Raw genomic sequence first — 10,213 nt, 5'->3', positions numbered from 1 at the left:
GGATTCTTGGTTGTGTGGTAGACATATAGACAGTCTGGCAAGTAGGGCAGCTCACTCTGCAGAATGTCCACACCACCTACCCATGACCATCAATACAGTAGGGCACTTATACCCACCACCCCTACCCTACTTGGCATTCTCTAGCTTTATCATTTTTGCCAAATAGGTGGAAAACAATATCTCATTGTTGGTTTAATTTGCAATTACTTTATGACCAGGGAACATCTTTCACATATTTATGTAGCCCTTTAGGTTTCTTTTTTTTTTTTTTTTGAGACAGAGTCTTGCTCTGTCACCCAGACTGGAGTGCGGTGGCACGATCTCAGCTCACTGCAAGCTCCATCTCCTGGGTTCACGCCTATTCTCCTGCCTCAGCCTCCCAAGTAGCTGGGACTACAGGTGCCCACCACCATGCCTGGCTAATTTCTTTATATTTTTAGTAGAGATGGGGTTTCACCATTTTGGCCAGGATGGTCTCGATCTCCTGACCTCGTGATCCGCCCGCCTCAGCCTCCCAAAGTGCTGGGATTACACCTTTAGGTTTCTTAATCTGCAAATTGCCTATTCATACTCATTGCCCATTTTCCCACTGGGTTCTGTCTTTCTCGTGTGTAGGAGTTTCCTTGTATATTCTAGATATTAGTCCCCTTTTGGCTGCAGATATTGCAATAGTTTCTCCCAGTCTCTCATCTGTTTGTTACTTTTGACCATTGTGTGATTTGTTTTACAGAAATCCTTTAGTTAGGGGGGATCAAATTAATCCATTTTATGTCTCATGATTGAACTCGTGATGTTTTCTGAGGAGTCCTTCCTCACCTCTAACCCATAAGGGAATTATCTTACAGAGTCTCATTAACATCATCATTTATATTTCCCAGGTTGGGCTTCAGTTTATTGGAATCCTGCCTGTAAGTTGTGTTTATCCGGGATCCAGTGTTGTTTGTCTTTGCTTGATTTACCCACTGAGCCTTCATAACAGCTCTCTGAGGCACAGGCAGAAACTCACAGCAAAGAGAGTCAAAATGTTAGCAAGTGGCAGACCTCAAATCTGATTTTGTTTCTTCAAATGTGAATAGCTGGGCCGTATTATAGGTCTTCAGGAAGAGAGGGCAGCTGTAAAGCCCAGGGCACACATATAGATTCACCAGAGCAGGCATTATTAATTACTTAGTCAATGGATGAGGCTCTTGAGTCTGTCTCTTGGACTCAGTTCAATGAGAAATGTCAGAGAACCGCAGGAATGACCACGCCCAAAGCCTCAGCTTCTGTGGGAAGTCCCTTCCCATCTCTGACCACGCCACTATGCAGCCTCCTCAAAATAACATCTTCTTCCTCAACTTAGGGCCTCCCTCTACTTCCTGTCCTAATCTCTTGTGCTTAAGAATTTTTTTTTTTTTTGAGATGGTGTTTTGCTCTTGTTGCCCAGGCTGGAGTGCAATGGCATGATCTCAGATCATCAACTTCTGCCTCCCGAGTTCAAGTGATTCTCCTGCCTCGGCCTCCCGAGTAGCTGGGATTACAGGCACCCACCACCATGCCTAGCTAATTATTGTACTTTTTGTAGAAACGGGGTTTCACCATGTTGACCAGGCTGATCTTGAACTCCCAACCTCAGGTAATCCTCCTACCTCGGCCTCCCAAAGTGCTGGGATTACAGGTGTGAGCCACCGCGCCTGGCTGTGCTTATGAATTCTAATAAGTCACAATTACTAACACGGAGAGAGCACTTTCTATGTGCCAGGCACTATTCTAAGCACTTAGCATGTATTTCACTCATTTAATACCCACAACTCTATGAGGTGGGTAGTATTATTGTACTCATTTTGTGGAGTATAATATAGAGGCTAAGGTTCTCACCATTAGTAAGTAACAGAGTAGGGATATAAACCCAGGCTGCCCAAGCACAGAGCCTGCACTTTAACCAGGGTGTCCTACTGTCCCTTGTCATTCTGGCCCAGATAAAATAATATGGCTTTCAGAAACTGTGAAATACAGGTGCAGTGGCTCACGTCTGTAATCCCAGCACTTTGGGAGACCGAGGCAAGTGGATGACTTGAGGTCAGGAGTTCAAGACCAGCCTGGCCAACATGGCAAAACCCTGTCTCTACTAAAAATGCAAAAATTAGCCAGGCGTGGTGGCATGCGCCCATAATCCCAGCTACTTGGGAGGCTGAGGCAGGAGTCTCACTTGAATCCAGGAGGCAGAGGTTGCAGTGAGCTAAGATTGCACCACTGCACTCCAGCCTGGGTGACAGGTTGAGACTCTGTCTCAGAAAGAAGAAAAAAAGAAACAGTGAAATACAGATAACTAAAGTAGGCTCTGACTGTTTTATTTTTAACCAGAACACTCCAAAGTCCAGAACTGCCTTGGTGAACACTTGCAGTGGTCTCAGTGGCCTGGTGACCTCACATCCCTGCTGGAGTCAAAGTCCCTGAACATGTCACTTGGTTAAGAAAGCCCACTAATTCATTAAGTCAAAAGTCTTCATTAAGTGACTATTTGGATAGCCATAGAGCCCTATTTCTTGGCCCAGCCAGACGGCAGGGTGCTTGTCACTGTGATTGGCAGGCGTTCTCAGTCCCCTTTGGGTAACCCAGTCCTGGGGGCTGAAAGCATGACTGCTTCCCGGGAGGCTGTGCTGGCTTTGGGGCCTTTGTTCTTGGCCACCGGCCCCATTATTTTCAGATGCTTTTCTTTCTGCTTGATCATCTTCTTTTGACCTCATCTTGGTTACTGTTCATTACCCTCATGTTTCCCCTCACACTTCCCTTTTGTCTCTAGCTTTCATCTCTTCTCCTCTCTTACCTCTTTCTCAGGTTTGAATAACATTGTGTCACCTGCCCTTTCTTCCCCCTTCTCTTTTCTCTGACCTTGAATCCCAAGGCCATATTGGAGCTGGAGCTAGGTCTATGCAATATCACTTCTCCTTCCTTTCTGGTCCCATGTCCCTCCCCCTCCAGGAAGCTCCTGCTTACCAACACTCCTGACATGGCTAGTACTTTTTTTTTTTTTTGAGACAGAATCTCACTTTGCTGCCCAGGTTGAAGTGCAGTGGCAAGATCTCAGCTCACAACCTCCGCCTCCCAAGTTCAAGCGATTCTCCTGCCTCAGCTTCCTGAGTAGTTGGGATTACAAGCAGGCGCCACCATGCCTGGCTAATTTTTGTATTTTTAGTAGAGACGGGGTTTCATCATGTTGGCCAGGCTGGTCTTGAACTCCTGACCTCAGGTGATCCACCTTCCTCAGCCTCCCAAAGTGCTGGGATTACAGATGTGAGCCACCGCGCCCGGCCGCTAGTACATTTTTTATTCGTGTTTCTGTCTCTCTAGGAAGACTCTTTGCTCCTTAAAGACAAAGGACTACATTTTCAGGGTTTACAATCGACGTGGGCAGATGGGAAATACGTTTGGGGCTGTAAGTGAATGAATCAGTTAGACACGCCTTCTCAGATTCCTCCTGCTACAGTCACTTGCTGCCTGTCCTGTGGCTGGCTGGGTGCACGCTGTAGTTTCTCCTAATAAACGGTAAGCTTCTAAGAAGAGTAGGGCACGGCATCTCCAAAAGGACATAGCCTGTCTCCCCCAGAACCCAGCACTATTGCAGAGCAAGTGCCCAGCCAAGAGCTGTTGAATTGCCTTGGAGGTCAGAAGCCACTGTGACCTCTAGGCAGCAGAACAAGGAACTTGAGGGGATAGGGTGAGGGATTAGAACCCTTGGTTGTCTAGCCGGACGTGGTGGCTCATGCCTGTAATCCCAGCTACTTGGGAGGCTAAGGCAGGAGAACTGCTCGAACCCGGGAGGTGGAGGTTGCGGTTAGCCGAGATCACACAGAGCCGAGATCGCCATTGCACTCCAGCCTGGGCAACAAGAGTAACAAGAGCTTGGTTGTCAACCTTCTGGAAAATCAGCCTTTTAATTGGCAAGTCCCAGAAGAGGAAGCCTAGACAGTTAAACTCCAGGCCCCTTGTACTGTGGCCCCAGGACAGTGGAGGAAATAGGTGTTTGAGGCCATGATAGGGTGCTGATACCATGCAGGGAAGGCCTCTTGGTCCCTCGAGCCTTTTGCATCTTTGCTTCCTGCTGAAGTTAGAGAGAGCTGACTGGACTTAGTACAAGCATAGGAGTGGGGATCCAGGACTCAGGAAGGCCAGCTCTGCCATCCTGGGTCAAAGAGATGTCCTCCCTGGACTTCTGGCTCCCGCTTTAAGAAATCATATCAGCCAGTCATGATATGGCTCACGCCTATAATCCCAGCTATAATCTGAGCACTTTGGGAGGCCGAGGTGGGAGGATCACTTGAGCCCAGGAGTTCGAGACCAGGTGCTGCAACAAAGTGAGACCCCATTTCTTCAAAAAATAAAATAATTAGCTGAGTGTCGTAATGCATGCCTGTAGTCCCAGCCACTTAGGAGGCTGAGGAGGGAGGATCACTTGAGCCCAGGAGATTGAGGCTGCAGTGAACAACAATGATGGCACCACTGCATTCCAGTCTGCATAACAGAGTGAGAGCCTGTCTCAAAAAAAGAAAAAAAGCAAAGGAATAATGGCGGCAGTCCACCATCTTGTCTCGCTGCTGTCCGAGACTCAGACATGGCTTCTAAGTTCCTATTAAACGTTTCTTTTGAAGAAACTAGATTGATCAGCCTCTTTCTTTGGCCTTTCAGCTTCCTTAGACTCCGGGGATAGGTTTGCAAAGGCCTGCCGCCTACAGAGCATGTGGCAAGCCAGCTGGGCCAGGAGCTGAGAGATCAAGAAATGGGTGAAGGGAATGAATCATTCGTCTGGGAAATCTCAGGGTGGTCAATCACTTTCTTTCTTTTTCATTTCTTTTTTTTTTTTTTTTTTTGAGACAGGGTTTCACTCTGTTGCCCAGGCTGGAATGCAATGGCGCCATCATAGCTCACCGCAGCCTTGCTCTCCTGGGCTCAAGTGATCCACCGCTTGCACCACAGGTGCTAATTTTTTAAATTTTTTGTAGAGATGGGATCTCAGTATGTTCCCCAGGCTGGTCTCGAGCTCCCAGGCTCAAGGGATCATCCCACCTTGGCCTCTCAAAGTGCTGGAATTTCAGACGTGAGCCACTGTGCGCGGCTGGTCCATTGCTTTTATGTGGAGTGGTGTGGTTCACCTTTTATGTGCTTGTAGACCACCATGTGACTACGGAGATGCCCTGAAAATGGAAGTGGCTTAGAGTCATTGTTAACTGAGAGCTGTCCATCGCATAGTGATAAGGAAGGGCAGCCAGCAGTCATTTTGAGACTAGTGACCTGAATTCAGGCAGACCCACATCTGAGCATGGTCCAGCCTCAGGGTCCAGCACTTCCTTTCACTTTCATTTTAGCTATCACAGATGGCAATAACCAAGGGATTATATATTTAGTGTGGTTATTAGGGTTTTTGTTTGTTTGTTTGTTTCGAGACGGAGTTTCACTCTTGTAGCCCAGGCTGGAGTGCAATGGCGCCATCTTGGCTCACTGCAACTTCTGCCTCCTGGGTTCAAGCGATTCTCCTGCCTCAGCCACCCCAGTAGCTGGCATTACAGGCATGCGCCACCACGCCTGCCTAATTTTGTATTTTTAGTAGAGACGGGGTTTCTCCATGTTGGTCAGGCTGGTCTTGAACTCCCGACCTCAGGTGATCCACCCTCCTCAGCCTCCCAAAGTGCTGGGATTACAGGTGTGAGCCACCACGCCCAGCCCTGCTTGTTAGATTTATAAACCAAAAATAAAATCTTAAGCCCCCAACCAACTGAATAGACCCTCTTGGCCAAGGTGACCCCAGAGAAACCTGAAAACCTGAATTCCTGACCAAGACAGGAAGGAAGGCCAGACATGCCTCACAGACCTTCTCCCTTTGGAGTTCACTGAAAAATTATGCCAGGGCAACAGATATATCTCTGAGACCTGTGGTTATCAAGAAGGTAGCCAATGTCAGGGAAGGCAAAACCAACTAACTACTAACACCAGACAGCACAGTGTGAAGCTCTGTTCCATTATGTAGATCATCAAATCTACAAACCTGCACTCTCGTAGATTTGTATCATCAGCTCCCTGAGGAACTTCACTAAAATGGATTGTGAGAGTAACTACTGGAAGCAATATCTTTGGTTTTAAATGCTGTAGAGTGGAAAAAACATGCTTGTGTTACTGGAAAGAGGTCCCAATCCAGACCCCTAGAAAGGGTTCTTGGACCGTGCCAGTCCATAGAGTATATTGAAAGCAAGTTTATTAAGAAACTATAGGAATAAAAGAATGGCTACTCTATAGACAGAGCAGCAGCTTGGGCTGCTCGACTGATAATACTTATAGTTACTTGTCTTTTTTTGAGACAGAGTCTCACTCTGTCACCCAGGCTGGGGTGCAATGGCGCGATCTCGGCTCACTATAACCTCCGCTTCCCAGGTTCAAACAATCCTCCTGCCTCAGCCTCCTGAGTAGCTGGGACTACAGACACGTGCCACCACGCCCGGCTCATTTTTGTATTTTTAGTAGAGATGGGGTTTTACCGTGTTAGCCAGGATGGTATTGATCTCCTGACCTCATGATCTGCTTGCCTCGGCCTCCCAAAGTGCTGGGATTACGGCCCTGAGCCACCACACCTGGCCTATTACTTCTTGATTATATGTTAAACAAGGGGTGGATTATTCATGAGTTTTCCGGGAAAGAGGTGGACAATTTCCAGCACTGAGGGTTCTTCCCCTTTTAAGACAGTATAGGGTATACTTTAAGACAGTATAGATATAGTATAACTTCCTGATGTTGCCATGGCATTTGTAAACTGTCATGGCGCTGGTGGGATGTCTTTTAGCATGCTAATGATTATAATTAGCGTATAATGAGCTGCGAGGATGACCAGAGGTCACTTTGTTGCCATCTTGGTTATGTTGGGATTTGGCTGGCTTCTTTACCACAACCTGTTTTATCAGCAAGGTCTGTGTGACCTGTATCTTGTGCCGATGTCCTATCTCATCCTGTGATTTAGAATGGCTAACTTCCTGGGAATGCAGCCCAGTAGGTCTCAGCCTTATTTTACCCAGCCCCTATTCAATATGGAGTTGCTCTGGTTCGAACTCCTCAGCCTCCTGAGTAGCTGGGACCACAAGCGCATGCCAAAACGCCTGGCTAATTTTCTTTGTATTTTTTGTAGAGCCAGGCTAGTCTCAAACTCCTGTGCTCAAGTGATCCGCTTGCCTCAGCCTCCCAAAGTGATGGGATTACAGGCATGGGCCACCACACTGGGCCTTGTTATTGTCATTGAAGGCATCCACCCAGGGAAGAGGCAGGAGCTTTCTTTCTGGTTCATCTCCAGGAGCAGGGAAAAGAGAGAATTTATAGCCCCAGGGCCCTGTGGGCAGATTCTTTCTTGGCTCACTCTACAGAAGGTTCCAGGAAAGCTGGCAGGTGGGGTGCACACTGGGCATTTCCCTGCAGCTCCGCCTCCCAGGGAGCCAGGGAAGAATCCTGAGAAAAGTCTTTCCAGCTTGCAGGACTCCCAGGGCTCCAGAATCTCTCCTGTGGTGCCGAACCTGGCCTCCATGCTGACTGCCCCATCAGCGGAAAGCAGGAAGCAATGGGGTGATGGGGGACTGGGGGGAGTATTTGGCAGGTGGGGAGGAAGGGGTCAGCTGGCAGCAAAGCCACGGTCCTTGGAACTTGGATCATTTCCTTACTCTGCGTTGCTCACAGCAGAATCTTACCCCCCACATCCCCACCTCCACTGGTCCTAGCCCTCAGGAAGCCACATGCCTGGAGGACTCTCCTGTTAGATTGGATGCTTGCAGACTGGGCACTTGCTGACTCCTGGCTGTGACACAAAGCCCTCTGTTGCTCCCCCTGGGTCCCTCACCTGCCAGGATTTACTCATGTTTCTGAGAAGAAGCTCAGAGGCCAGGGGAGCTGGGGCAGGAGGCTCCCTGTGAACACAGAGCACCTATTCACGGATGAGGGCTCAGAGTCCTTGCCCTAAGGGAGCTGACTGGGGCAATGGGACACACAGGCAGTTCGTGGCAGAGCAGGGACTGGAGCCGGGTCTGTGATCTGAGTTACCATCCATGGCTACTGCCGTCTTCTCTCCTGCCCACCAGTGCCCATCAGTGTCAGGGAGAGCTCCCTGGTACTCGGTTCAGGAGAGGCATCTTGTGACTCCTCATGCAGCCAAGGCCTGGGACCTGGGGCCAGGGAAGATCCTCAGGCTCTGTCATGGAAGAGCGAGTATTGGCCTTACCCCAAGACTTCTCTGCCGGAAACTCCACTCCTCATCCCCACCTCAACCCCCAGGCAGAGGGACTTTTCTCCTCCTCCACCTGAATCTCCAGTTCCAAGAAACAAGAACCTGACTCCAAAGGAAGACCTCCCCTTTTTCGAGGCTCTGTTTATCTCTAAAGTGGACATGATTGATGGCACAGGAATGCATTCAGCTGCAAGTAATAGAAAACGTGACCAACAATGTGGGAAAGACATAAATGTTTACTTTGCTCATGTAAGAAGATGACAGAGCTTCTTCTCTGAGAAAACACCAAACGGCACATGACACAGTGCAGTGGGAGGCCCAGAGGCCCTGGGATGAGGAACAGTGGCAGCTTCTGCAGAGGCTTCAGCACTGGCATCTGGGGCTGGGGTCATGGCCAGGGTTGGGGCCAGGGTGTAAGAGCTCCAAGGCTATGGAGCTCTCAGAGGCAAGGCTGAGGATAAGGAGTGGATGCCCGTCACCAAGCTGGGCTGTCTGGTCAAGGACGTGAAGATCAAGTCCCTGGAGCAGGTCTATCTCTTCTCCCTGCCCCTCAAGGAGTCTGATATCATTGACTTTTTCCTGGGGGCTTCTCTCAAGGATGAGGTTTTGAAGATCATGCCAGTGCAGAAGCCGACCTGTGCTGGCCAGTACACCAGGTTCAAGCCATTTGTTGCCACTGGGACTACAATGGCCACCTCATTCTGGGTGTTAAGTGCTTCAAGAGGTGGCCACTACCACCCAAGGGGCCATCATCCTGGCCAAGCTCTCCGTGGTCCCTGGGCACAGAGGTTACTGGGGGAACTATATCGGCAAGCCCCATAGTGTCCCTTGCGAGGTGACAGGCCACCATGGCTCTGTGCTAGTGCACCTTAACCCTGTGCCCAAGGGCACTGGCATCATCTCGGCCATGGTGCCCAGTGCCCAGGAAGGTGCTGATGATAGCTGGTATTGATGACTGCTACACCTCGGCCAGGGGCTGCACTCCCACCCTGGGCAACTTTGCCAAGGCCAGCTTTGATGTCATCTCCAAGACCTACAGCTACTTGACCCAAACTCTAAAAGAATACTGTATTCACCAAGTCTCTCTACCAGGAATTCACTCGCCATCTTGTCAAGACCCAGGCCAGAGTCTCTGTGCAGAGGACCCAGGCTCCAGTTGTGGCTACAACATAGTGTTTTTATACAAGAAAAAGTTAATTAAGCCTGTTTAAAAAAAAAAAAAAAAAATACTGGGCATGGTGGCTCACGCCTATAAACCCAGCACTTTGGGAGGCTGAGGTGGGTGGATCACTTGAAGTCAGCAGTTCAAGACTAGCCTGGCCAACATGGTGAAACCCTGTCTCCACTAAAAATACAAAAATTAGCTGGGTATGACGGCGGGTGCCTGTAATCCCAGCTACTCGGAAGGCTGAGGCAGGAGAATTGCCTGAACCCGGGAGGTGGAGGTTGCAGTGAGCTGAGATGGTACCACTGCACTGCAGCCTAGGTGACAGAGTGAAACTCCATCTCAAAAAAAAAAAAGGAGAAGAAAAGTCAGGGCTCTGGGCTATGGTCATTCTGGTTCTTTTAGGTTTCCCCTCATGGTTTCACGATGGCTGCAGCAGCCCCATACATCACATCCTCATAACATGTTCAGATGCAGGAAGTGGGGAGTGATACCAGGCAAAGAATTTTCACCTCCCAGCTTTGATCTTATCAGCAAAGAAAGACTATTTTCAAGAAGGTCTCAAGAGGTCTCCTGACCTCTCCTCACAGCACTGGCCAAACAGGTGCTATAAAGTATAAAGTCCGCCCTGACAAAGCCAGGACATATCCGGCCATCCCATCCTTTACAGTGAGTGGAGGACAGGAAGAAAGGTTTTGGGACTGATTTTGGGTTAACCAAACAAAACTACTTGCCACAACTGACCAGCTCTAGGAGTCCTGGTTTTGAGCAACTAGACTTGGGAACAAATGTAACACAGGGCTAATGCTCCCTAGCTT

At 49.0% G+C, this 10,213-nt stretch overlaps 1 pseudogene; it reads left to right on the top strand.

Moving 5' to 3' along the window:
• The first annotated feature begins 4,602 nt into the window (after nt 1–4,602).
• LOC129490384 (small ribosomal subunit protein uS5-like) lies at nt 4,603–9,457 on the top strand (annotated as a pseudogene).
• Nucleotides 9,458–10,213: the final 756 nt, after the last annotated feature.

This window comes from Symphalangus syndactylus, chromosome 1, assembly GCF_028878055.3.
Source record: "Symphalangus syndactylus isolate Jambi chromosome 1, NHGRI_mSymSyn1-v2.1_pri, whole genome shotgun sequence".
Lineage (NCBI taxonomy): Eukaryota > Metazoa > Chordata > Mammalia > Primates > Hylobatidae > Symphalangus > Symphalangus syndactylus.
This window is presented reverse-complemented; position numbering and strand designations above follow the sequence as displayed.